Genomic DNA, 9,094 nt, shown 5'->3' with positions numbered 1-9,094 from the left:
CAACGTTATTCTGTGGGAATTTCAGTACTTCAGCCTAACGTTTCCTACAGGTTTCATCATGGTTCTATTTAAAGTAATGTTCTCAAATTGTTCCGAAAACGTTAAGAAAACTTTCTATAAAAAAACACAAGAAAACTTTAGTAACATTCAGATAATGTTCAAAGAATGTAATTTAAAAACATATACATTCCATTCTCAACAAGAAAACTCTCTGTCCTCTATCTTGTGAATTGTGTTCATAATGAGCAGTTGTTTCCTTTGAAATGGGTTCTGTTTGAATAGACTAAAGTGAACAGCTTTGTATGCATAAAAATAGATGGCAAGCTAGCTTTATCCTGGTGGAGCAGTGGACTAATTCCATGGATAGATAACAGAAGGTGATAGGTTTGAATCCCACTGATGCCATGTCACAATACAAATAAATGTACAGGTATGGGCATGATTAATGCCTAACGAAATACATTTTCATGTGTCCTAACTGTGCTTAGAAATCTCTATCTCTCTTCAGATGACAAGTGCTTACCAAAAGATTAGAAATTAATGTAGAGTAAGCATTGTTGTTGCTATTTAACTATTTTGCTTCTACAACACTTTAGTTCTCAATGAGAAATATGCCACACTGGTGGCTTTCCAGACTCCATGGTTAAAAATAGGCCTTGTAGGCTACTGTAATCTCGGCAAACAAAGACCTGTAGCCTTACAGCATTACGTTTTCCCCCTAAGCTCCACGGTTGAGTGTATTGACTTTTTTTCACAGGGGAAAGAAGCCATAACAGGTGTATATAGTATTTCATTTCACCGTGAGGTAATATTTTCCAGGTAAAAACAGGCACGCATCCACATGTTATTCATTATGCATGTATTCTGTGTTGGCCAATGAGGTGTGATGGTACGCCATAACAGGATGCAAGTCCTACTACAAGAAGAGACGGAAGAGTCTCTGAGGTTTGCCACTTGTCAAAGTGTGGTGCACCATGTACTTGTAGGTGGCACATGAGTTATAAGTTACATTCTGCTTTAGTCTACCTGCAACCATTTTGTAACCAGGGCTAGTCACAAACCTCAATATGCCCTACTTATAATTTGTGAGAGGTTAAGAAACAGTGGGTACTGCTATACTTTCAAGATTTAGAGAGCTATTTTCTTTATTTCTTTAATATTTCTTTAGAAAGTTATTTAGAGGGAACTGATTCCATCTGGTTTAATTTGGACATGCATATTTTATACAGTCCAACTCTGCTTCCAGATGGGAGTGAGAACAGAACACAGCTCCTCTCCTCTTTGACATCTGTTGCTCACCTGCATAGTTCACGCAGGATAACAGGAATGAATTGACATCATCTAATGAGTTACATGGGCTAAACTCTGTACGCTACCCACAATGCTCTCAGATGACCTTGGATGAACTGAGACGAAAGAGCAGGATATAATTGTTTACCTATTGGTCCTATATAGCTGTGTCTGTCTGTTCTAGAAACCAATAACAACATTACCCATTGGCCAATGCAACAAAAATGAAGATAACCTCTCATTGTTTACCTACTGGTCCTAATTATCTGTGTCTGTCTGTTTTAGAAACCAATAGCATGAACCAATACACCAATACAACCCATAGGCAACCTGTCTGTGACCCTCTCTGATTTATAATAAAACGGTGTCAAGGAAAAATAAAGATGTCAGAATGAGACGATCTAAGGCGTTGTTGCCCAACGTTGCAATATCAGTCGGAGCTATTTTGGAAAATGGTTGGAGGGGCTGTCAAGTTCAGTCTCCATGCTAGGAGGCTCTGACACCCCCCTCTTTCTAACCACCTACCCCCCTCCTCCCATATCTCCTTCCCCCATCACATCTACCTCTTACCAAAGACTTGAGAGAGAGAGTGTGTTGCCACAAGAAAAGGGCAACCAGTGAAGAACAAACACCATTGTAAATACAACCCATGTTTATGTTTATTTATTTTCCCTTTTGTACTTTTGTACTTTTGCACATCATTACAACACTGTATATAGACATAACATGACATTCTTTTGGAACTTCTGTGTGTGTAATGTTTACTGTTAATTTGTATTTGTTTATTTCACTTTTGTTTAATATCTACTTCACTTGCTTTGGCATGTAAACATGTGTTTCCCATGCCAATAAAGCCCTTGAATTGAATTTAATTGAGAGGTGGGGAGAGAGAGAGGGGGGGGGGGAGAAAGAGAGAGAGAAGGGTGGGGGAAGAGTGAGAGAACAGGAGAAAAAGGAGTGATACATGTTGTTTGTGTGTCCTCTCTCAGGTCATGTTGCTGTAGGCGATGGCTGGGCGGGCGGGCGTGGCCCAGGTGTGTTATGACTCTGTGAACAGCGGAGGTATAAGGGTAATATCCCCAGCCTCCATGATTTGAAGATATTACTCTCGACAGGTTTAAAACTTTCTGGAAGAGGCAGTCTATGTTCTCACCTGCCAGGAAAAACAAGATATCAGAAGAGATATCAATGTTGAGGCAATATGTTAATTAGCCTGTTGCTTCACTCACCATTGAGTGTGATTCAGACAAAAATCTTCTTTAAAAATGGAATGGAGTGAAATTAAAGCATAATCTTTTTCAATGCTAATATCACACAGTATTTTTATTCTACACGTCATTCTGTGGCACATTGATTCAAAAGAGGCCCTGTTACGCTTTGGTTGAGGTCGTTTTCTCTATTGAAAGGCCTTATTTTAACTAGAAAGGGTCTGTGCCAGAAAACCACACTCATTATTATTGGAAAGAATGTTCAATGTGTCAGTCCCAGAGAGTTAGAGAGGGAACAGAAAATGTCTGTCTGGTGTGCTATGGTGCCAGACTAGGAGCGGGGCTTCCACCCTGTGAGGCCATCTCTCTGTTGCCCACCATGCAGAGAACTACTGGAATATCGCAGAGACAATTAACATACTGTATGTGAACACACGCAAACATACACTCAAAAAACTACACATGCATTTCATGAACATACACAAGCCACCCTGGTAGCTGTACCCCTGCTATGTAAACCACCACCACCCACAAACATACATACATACACAATGTCGTATCTTTGGTTATGCCGGATTAAGTGATAAGACATGCTATTCTATACAATTATTTCTTGGTAATTAATATTACAATAGCAGTCAATTTTAATCGTCACCTTAATTCAGTCTCATCTGAAAGTTGTAAATTATTGGTTATCTTCACAAACCCTGGCTAACAAGTTGAATCAGCAATACAAAATTGGAATTAATTATTTATTTACTAAATACCTAACTAATCACACAGAATTACATATGCACAGAATGAATTATACCTTGATTACAAATGACGTCATAAAGGAAAACGTCCCTGGCGGGCGGAACAGATATGACAGCTGGTTACACAAAAGAAAAGGGGCTTGGTTTGAGTGAAAGAGCGGGAAGACTGAGGAACAAAGGGCGAAGCTGTGCTATCGTAAATACAGTATCTTATACATTCTAAATTACCGCCCATTTGGAAAAGGAAAATGCAATAAATATTTACTCTGAGCTGCGCTTTGGTAGGTTGGTGGTAGATGGAAGGCCGTGTTGCCAAACCGAGTCCTTTGTCCTTTGAAGAATGTCTATGGTGGTAAATTGGATACGTTGTAGTAATGTCGTTGTGTGGTAGACTGGATACCCTGTCTGTTCTTTCCTAGCCTACGTTTGCAGCTGCTGTTGCTAACTCAACGGCTAGGAGATATCACTTCTGTAGTGAATAAGAGTTCAAAGTTCATACCATTCGCAACCAAAGCTCACGCTGAGGTTGGCTTAGTTCTGTAGTTGACATGTTAGTCCTTTAATAAACACAGAGGCTGCAGACCTCACGTACTTGGAACAGGAGGTTACATTTTCCTCAAGGCTTTATATAGTGGAGCGAGAAGGGTGTGTTTGAAAAGTTTTATAACCCATGTCTCTTCACAGGGGCGGGCCACTGATTGAGCAGAGCCCTAACCTTATGAAAACCCAAATCCCTCATTTGGAAGCTAAAATTAAATTTAATCTTTTCACCAATAATTTTATATTCAAACATTTAAATTGAACAACAATTCCATGTGAATCCGATAACTCTGATGTGTAGACTTTCCACTGTAGAGTTTATGTCATCCTATCATCGATGAGAATGTCTCAGATGACAACCGAACTGACATCATATTCATTAAGTACCACCGCATATGTTCAATTGTTCGGATTACCAGAATATAGTTAATTTCCCCCCACCTTCTGATGTTCCCAGAATCTCTATGTTAACCAAGGGGTTTTCAAATGTCACATCAGTCGGGTAGAAAGAGGAAAAAGGGGGGAAGAGGTATTTATGACTGTCATAAACATACCCCCAGGCCAACATCATGACATACATACATGCATACATACATACACACACGCACGCACGCACGCACGCACGCACACACACACACACACACACACACACACACACATACATACATACATACATACATACATGCATGCATACACTACATGACCAAAAGAATGTGGATACCTGCCCGTCAAACATCTCATTCCAAAAGCCAACACCTCTCAAAACCGTCAAATGACACAAACCCCCCAAACCCCCCAAAAATATTTTTAATTCCAGGTTGTAAGGCAACAAAATAGGAAAAATGCCAGGGGGGGTGAATACTTTCACAAGCGGCTGTACATATGAGATGAGTAATGCAAGATGTGTCAACATTATTGAAGTGACTGGTGTTCCGTTTATTAAAGTGGCAAGTGATTTTAAGTCGATGTCTATAAATAGCCATCACTAGCCTATGTGCTAGTATTGGCTATTTAACAAATCAAATCAAATCAAATCAAATGTATTTATATAGCCCTTCGTACATCAGCTGATATCTCAAAGTGCTGTACAGAAACCCAGCCTAAAACCCCAAAACAGCAAGCAATGCAGGTGTAGAAGCACGGTGGCTAGGAAAAACTCCCTAGAAAGGCCAAAACCTAGGAAGAAACCTAGAGAGGAACCAGGCTATGTGGGGTGGCCAGTCCTCTTCTGGCTGTGCCGGGTGGAGATTATAACAAAACATGGTCAAGATGTTCAAATGTTCATAAATGACCAACATGGTCGAATAATAATAAGGCAGAATAGTTGAAACTGGAGCAGCAGCACAGTCAGGTGGACTGGGGACAGCAAGGAGTCATCATGTCAGGTATTCCTGGGGCATGGTCCTAGGGCTCAGGTCCTCCGAGAGAGAGAAAGAAAGAGAGAATTAGAGAGAGCATATGTGGGATGGCCAGTCCTCTTCTGGCTGTGCCGGGTGGAGATTATAACAGAACATGGCCAAGATGTTCAAATGTTCATAAATGACCAACATGGTCGAATAATAATAAGGCAGAACAGTTTAAACTGGAGCAGCAGCACGGTCAGGTGGACTGGGGACAGCAAGGAGTCATCATGTCAGGTATTCCTGGGGCATGGTCCTGGGGCTCAGGTCAGTTGAAACTGGAGCAGCAGCACGGCCAGGTGGACTGGGGACAGCAAGGAGTCATCATGTCAGGTAGTCCTGGGGCATGGTCCTAGGGCTCAGGTCCTCCGAGAGAGAAAGAGAGAAGGAGAGAATTAGAGAACGCACACTTAGATTCACACAGGACACCAAATAGGACAGGAGAAGTACTCCAGATATAACAAACTGACCCTAGCCCCCCGACACATAAACTACTGCAGCATAAATACTGGAGGCTGAGACAGTCTAACAGTCTGATGGCCTTGAGATAGAAGCTGTTTTTCAGTCTCTCTGTCCCAGCTTTGATGCACCTGTACTGATCTTACCTTCTGGATGATAGCGGGGTGATCATGCAGTGGCTCGGGTGGTTGTTGTCCTTGATAATCTTTTTGGCCTTCTTGTGATGTCGGGTGCTGTAGGTGTCCTTGAGGGCAGGTAGTTTACCCCGGTGATGCGCTGGGCAGACCGCACCACCCTTAAGAGAGCCCTGCAGTTGCGGGCGGTGCAGTTGCTGTACCAAGCGGTGATACAGCCCGATATGATGCTCTCAATTGTGCATCTGTAAAAGTTTGTGAGGGTTTCAGGTGCCAATCCAAATTTCTTCAGCCTCCTGAGTTTGAAAAGGCGCTGTTGCGACTTCTTCACCTCACTGTCTGTGTAGGTGGACCATTTCAGTTTGTCTGCGATGTGTACACCGAGGAACTTGAAGCTTTCCACTAGAGGTCAACCGATTATGATTTTTCAATGCCGATATCGATACCGAATATTGGAGGACCAAAAAAAGCCCATACCTGTTAATCGGCCAATTTTTATATATATATTTGTAATAATGACAATTTCAACAATACTGAATGAACACTTATTTTAACTTAATATAATACATCAATAAAATCCATTTAGTCCCAAATAAATAATGAAACATGTTCAATTTGGGTTAAATAATGCAAAAACAAAGTGTTGAAGAAGAAAGTAAAAGTGCAATATGTGCCATGTAAAAAAGCTAACGTTTAAGTTCCTTGCTCAGAACATATGAAAGCTGGTGGTTCCTTTTAACATGAGTCTTCAATATTCCCAGGTAGAAGTTTTATGTTGTAGCTATTATAGGACTATTTCTCTCTATACCATTTGTATTTCATATACCTTTAACTATTGGATGTTCTAATAGGTACTTTAGTATTGTCAGCCTAATCTCGGGAGTTGATAGGCTTGAAGTCATAAACAGCGCAATGCTTGAAGCACAGCGAAGAGCTGCTGGCAAATGCAGGAAAGTGCTCTTTGAATGAATGCTTACGAGCCTGCTGCTGCCTACCACCGCTCAGTTAGACTGAATGCTCTATCAAATCATAGACTTAATTAACGGTCTTTGTTAGGAAGAAATGGTCTTCACACAGTTCGCAACGAGCCAGGCAGCCCAAACTGCTGCATATAACCTGACTTTGCTTGCACAGAACGCAAGAGAAGTGACCCAATTTCCCTAGTTAAAAGAAATTCATGTTAGCAGGCAAAATTAACTAAATATGCAGGTTTAAAAATATGTACTTGTGTATTGATTTTTTAGAAAGGCATTGATGCTTATGGTTAGGTACACATTGGTGCAACAACAGTGTTTTTTTCGCGAATGCGCTTGTTAAATCCCCCGTTTGGCGAAGTAGGCTGTGAGTCAATGATAAATTAACAGGCACCGCATCAATTACATGCAACGCAGGACAAGCTAGATAAACTATTAATATCATCAACCATGTGTAGTTAACTGGTGATTATGTTAAGATTGATTGTTTTTTATAAGATAAGTGTAATGCTAGCTAGCACCTTCCCTTGGCTCCTTGCTGCACTTGCATAACAGGTGGTCAGCCTGCCACGCAGATTTTGGACACCGATTGTTATGAAAACTTGAAATCGCCCCTAATTAATCGTCCATTCCGATTAATCAGTCGACCTCTACTTTCCACCTTCACTGAGGTCCCATCGATGTGGATAGGGGGTGCTCCCTCTGCTGTTTCCTGAAGTCCATGATCATCTCCATTATTTTGCTGACGTTGAGTGAGAGGTTATTTTCCTATCACCCAGAGCCCTCACATCCTCCCTGTAGGCTGTCTTGTAATTGTTGGTAATCAAGCCTACTACTGTTGTGTCGTCTGCAAGCTTGATGTTTGAGTTGGCGGCGTGCTTGGCCACACAGTCATAGGTGAACAGGGAGTACAGGAGTGGGCTGAGCACGCACCCTTGTGGGGCTCCAGTGTTGAGGATCAGCGGAGTGGAGATGTTGTTTCCTACCTTCACCACCTGGTGGCGGCCGTCAGGAAGTCCAGGTCCCAGTTGCGCAGGGCGGGGTTCAGACCCAAGGCCTCGAGCTTGATTATGAGCTACTATGGTGTTTAATGCTCAGCTATAGTCAATGAACAGCATTCTTACATAGGTATTCCTCTTGTTCAGATGGGAAAGGGCAGTGTGCAGTGTGATAGTGATTGCATCGTCTGTGGATCTATTGGGGAGGTAAGCAAATTGAAGTGGGTCTAGGGTGACAGGTAAGGTAGAGGTGATATGAGCCTCGACTAGTCTCTCAAAACACTTCATGACAGAAGAGAGTGCTACGGGGCGATTTAGTTTGGTTCAGTTACCTTTGCTTTCTTGGGTACAGGAACAATGGTGGCCATCTTGAAGCATGTGGGGACAGCAGACTGGGATAGGGAGAGATTGAAAATGTCCGTAAACACACCTGAGCTAGCTGGTCTGCGCATGCTCCGAGGCCTCGGCTAGGGATGCCGTCTGGGCCGGCAGCCTTGCGAGCCCTCTCCAGAGAACGCGTTTCCACTGCTCCAATGGAGCTGCGTGCTTTACATCACTCCAGCAGACGCTTGGCATTGTGCATGGTGAACTTAGGCTTGTGTGCAGCTGCTCGGCCATGGAAACCCACTTCATGAAGCTCCCAACAGTTTTTGAGCTGACGTTGTTTCCAGAGGCAGTTTTGAACTCTGTAGTGAGTGTTGCAACCGAGGACAGACAATTTTTTACATGCTACACTCTTCAGCACTTGGCGATCTCCTTCTGTGAGCTTGTGTGGCCTAGCACTTCGCGTCCGAGACGTTGTTGCTCTTAGACGTTTACACTTCTCAATAACAGCATTTACAGTTGACCGTGACAGCTCTAGCAGGGCAGAAATTTGACAAACTGACTCGTTGGAAAGGTGGCATCCTATGACAGTGCCACATTGAAAGTCACTGAGCTCTTCAGTAAGGCCATTCTACTGCCACTGTTTGTCTATGGAGATTGCATGGCTGTGTGCTAGATTTTATACACCTATCACCAACAGGTACGGCTGAAATAGCCAAATCCACTCATTTTAAGGCGTGTCCACATACTTTTGTATATATAGTGTACATGAACATTAACAAACTTACACACAAGTACACATTCCCTCAAATACACACACAAACACATACAGACACGCACACAAACAGACATGATAGTACTTGAACATACACTCAAGAAAACACACACACACCTCAGGCAGATAAAAACCGTCACTCAAAGTTCAAGTGCAGTGGTCCTGAAATGTACTCCCCAGGCATTTCCCATAATCATGCTAGGGATTTTGGACCAAAGCTCTATAAGATGTACACTA

This window comes from Oncorhynchus mykiss, chromosome 2 (assembly GCF_013265735.2).
Source record: "Oncorhynchus mykiss isolate Arlee chromosome 2, USDA_OmykA_1.1, whole genome shotgun sequence".
In the NCBI taxonomy this organism is placed as follows: Eukaryota; Metazoa; Chordata; class Actinopteri; order Salmoniformes; family Salmonidae; genus Oncorhynchus; species Oncorhynchus mykiss.
This window is presented reverse-complemented; position numbering follows the sequence as displayed.